The 3,927-nt window shown below is 31.3% G+C and overlaps 1 pseudogene; it reads left to right on the plus strand.

The window, feature by feature from the left end:
• The first annotated feature begins 3,361 nt into the window (after nucleotides 1-3,361).
• LOC131740290 (U2 spliceosomal RNA) lies at nucleotides 3,362-3,465 on the plus strand (annotated as a pseudogene).
• Nucleotides 3,466-3,927: the final 462 nt, after the last annotated feature.

The following is a 3,927-nucleotide window of genomic DNA, read 5'->3' on the forward strand; positions in this document are numbered from 1 at the left end:
TGAGGCTTAGAGTGATTAAGTGACTTGCCCTGGTAACATATCTAGTGAGTAGCAGAGTCAGGGTATGGACATAGGGTGTCTGATTCCAGAGCCCACCCTCTTAACCAACACTCTTCCTTGTTATTTCAGGATTTTCTAATCCCCCACAGAAGGAAGAGGAATTTTGATTGGAAGAAGGAGGGATAGGTAATTTTGGAATATAGAACACTTGATTCCTAGTAGGTGTAGATTGCAACTCCCTATATTCCACCATACTGTGATTCCATCTGTATCAAAAAATAATCATACATTGTACTGAAGACATAAGGGAAGGGTCCTGGAGCTTTTTTGTCCCAGAGGCCTGAAAAGAGGGACTAGAAATGTAAAAGAGATGAGAAAATGAATTAGGAAAGTAGCAAAGGTAAACTTAACCTATTTTTTAAAATGTGCCTAGAACCCAGTGATCTTACTAAAGGAAGAAGAGAGGGCTCAGAGTTTGGAAGTTCAAGGAAAGCAGAGTCAGAGGACTAGCAATAAAGACTATATAGCTATATATTCAATTCATCATATATATAAAATGTACATGTCTCCAGAGGTCTTCAAAGGAGTCTTCTCAAATCTTTATTGGAATACTGATCTAGGTTTGCATATCAGGTAACTATCTGAGTCAGGTGAAAGAATCACAGAAAGGAGCAGGCAGAACAATTCCCAGAGCTCACATAGGGTCAGGAACAATTGATGTTCCCAAAACCCAGAGTGGGAAAATATCTTCATACACAGGGCATTGGATATAGTTTTCAGGAAGTTATTATCTCAGTAGTTGACAGATTAGCCCCAAATTACCCCAAGCAGAAGAAACATGAAGAAACCACCACAAAGTATATCATAATAAAACGGCTGAAATCAGTGCTAAAGAGAAAATGTTAAAATCAGCCTGGAAAAACAGACATGTTAAGTATAGAGGAGTGACAGCCAACTTGTCATCAGAAAACACTTAACCCAGAAGAAAATGGTCAAACATCTTTAGAGAACTGACAGGAAAAAGAAAAATCAACCTAGAATTCTTATATCCAGGAAACATTATGTTTTAAAAATAAAATAAAAATAAATACTTTTTCCAGACATAAAAAGGCTAAGGAGAATTTATTACTATCAGAACTTTACTACAAAAAATATTAAGATAAATCTTTCAGGAGGAAAGAAAATGTTACCAGAAGTTTGGATCTACACAAAGGAATGAAGAACATTGGAAACAGTAATTATATGGGAACATTTAAAAGCTTTCAAAAGCATTTTAAAGACTTTAAAAGATAATAGGCTTTTAATAGCAAAAACAACAGTGTATTTTGGGGTCTATAACATAGGTAAAATAAAATATGACACAAAGGCCAGAAAGAAGTAAGGAAATGAAAATACATTGTTGTAAGTTCTTATACTATACATGAAGTTGTATCATATTACTTGAATGTAGAAGTTAAAGATGTATGTAAAGATATATATTGCAAATATTAGATGTACCATTAAAACTCCCAAAAGATGTTTAACTAATGATCCAACAATGTAGGTAAAGTGGAATAATCAAAAACATTCAGTTAATACCAAAACAGCAAGAAAAGAAGAAAAAAACCCCAACAACAAACACTAGGTAGGACAGATAGAAAACAAATAGCCAGAAGGTAAGTTTAAGCCTTACTTTATCAATAATTTCATTAAAAATTAATAGTATAATTAAAAGGCAGAGATTGTAAGATTGATATAAAAGGAAGACTCAATCATATGCTATCTAGAAAAATTCAGTTTAATTATAAAGGACCAGGTAGTTTAATGTAAAAGGATAAAAAATGAGAGTTCATAAAATACTAATCAAAAGAAAGCTACAGTGGTCATATTAGTATTAAACAAAGTAAATTTTTGAAACAAGGAATATTACCATGGGTAAAGAAGGTCATTTCCTAGTGATAAAGGTGTCAAAGGATCAAGATATAACAATCTTAATTTTGTTTACCCTTAATAATGTGCTTTAAAGTACATGAAGTAAAAACCAATAAAACAAAAAAGAGACAAATCCACAATTATATTTGGATATATTGACATCCTATTCTCAATAATTAATAGAAGAGGAAGACAGAAAAATCAGTAAGAACACACTAGTCTTGAATGACACTATCAACCTATTTAACCTCATTGACATTTACAGAACACTTCACCCAGAACAGCAGAATGTATATCCTTTTCAAGTGCTCATGGAACATTTATGAAGACAGACCATATTTGGGGACATAAAACAAATTTCAATAAATGTAAAAGGACTGAAATTTAAAAAGTATGTTCTCTGACCACAATAAAATTAAATTTAAAAAAATCAACATCAGAAACATATCTGGAAAATCCCCAGATATTTGTAAATTAAATAACACATTTCTGAGTAAAGCATGAGTCAAAGAAAAAAGTTTACATGGGAAAAATAGAAAATATTTTGAACTAAATAAAAGTGCAACTACCATGCAGTGAAACTTATGAGTTGCAGCCAAAGTAGTGGTTAGAGGAAAATTTATGGCAATAAATGCTTATATTTGTAAGACCTCAATCAGTAATATAAATTTCTACCTTAAAAAACTATAAAAAGAAGACAGAGTTAAACCAAAGTAAGCAAAAAGAAAGAAATAATAATATGAGTATTCAATGAAATAGAAAATATAAAAACAATATAGAATATCAATAAAACAAAAAACTATTTGAAAGATCAATAAAACTGAAAAAGGTATAGTCAGACTGATGAGAAAAGAGAAGACATAGGTTACCAATAACAGGACTGAGGGAAAAGGCATCACTACAGATCAGGCAAATATTACAAGATTAATAAGTGAATAAAATAAACAACTTTATGGCCATAAATTTCCAACTTGTATGAAATGAACAAGTTCCTTGTGAGGTAAAATCACAAAAGTTACTAGTAAATTCTAACAAACACTGAAAGGAGAAATATTATCAATTCTACATAATTTTTAAGGTTAAGTCTTGAAATCAAGTGGTGTTGTTCTCCAACTCTGTGTTTCTTAAAAATAAATTGTGTTTCTTTGTGTCTATTTGCAGTTGTTGTATTTCTATGTAAAGTTTAGAATCTGCTTCCTGAAAATAGAAGAAGACTCTTCCCAAATCACTCTATGAGTCCAGCATTACCCTGATACAAAAGCCAAAGATGATACAATAAAAAGGAAACTGTTTATCACATTTCTCATAAACATAGATGCAAAAAATTCTTTACAAAAGTTTAGCAAATCAAATTCAGCAATATATAAAAGGGAGAAAAAAAAATCACAACCAAGTGGGACTTAGTTCAGTAGTACAAGTTTGGTTTGACATTTGAAAATCAAAATTGTAGATCACTTCTCAGTCTTCTGCCTAAGATCAACTGTAATTTCTGTTCTTATCAGTTTAATAGCTGATATATCCTTCAGCCAGGACAAAAAAAAAAAAAAAAGAAAAAAGAAAAGGAAAGAAAATCATTGTAATTCACCATGTTAACAAACTAAAAATTAAAAATCATATGATCACCTCAATAGGTGCAGAAAAACCATATGACAAAATTCAACACCCATTGAGACAAAGGATTCTTAGCAAATCTAGGAAAAAAATGAAATTCTTCAACCTGACAAAGGGTACCTACAAAAACCCTAAAGCTAATATCATACTTCATGGAAACTTTATATGGAAATGCAAACAATTGCAAATAGTCAAAAAAATTAAAACACACACACGCAAAGTTGAAGGACTTACTACCTGGTTTTAGGGCTTAACCCTAAAGCTATAGTAATCAAGACAGTATTTGGATAAATAAAGACATACATTGATGGAACATAGTGGGGTATGTGTATAAATCTAATTGATATCCTGCAAAACTGCCAATTCATTTTCAACAGAGGTGCCAAGGTAATTCAAAGAAGGAAA

The sequence above is a fragment of the Kogia breviceps genome, chromosome 13, assembly GCF_026419965.1.
Source record: "Kogia breviceps isolate mKogBre1 chromosome 13, mKogBre1 haplotype 1, whole genome shotgun sequence".
In the NCBI taxonomy this organism is placed as follows: domain Eukaryota; kingdom Metazoa; phylum Chordata; class Mammalia; order Artiodactyla; family Physeteridae; genus Kogia; species Kogia breviceps.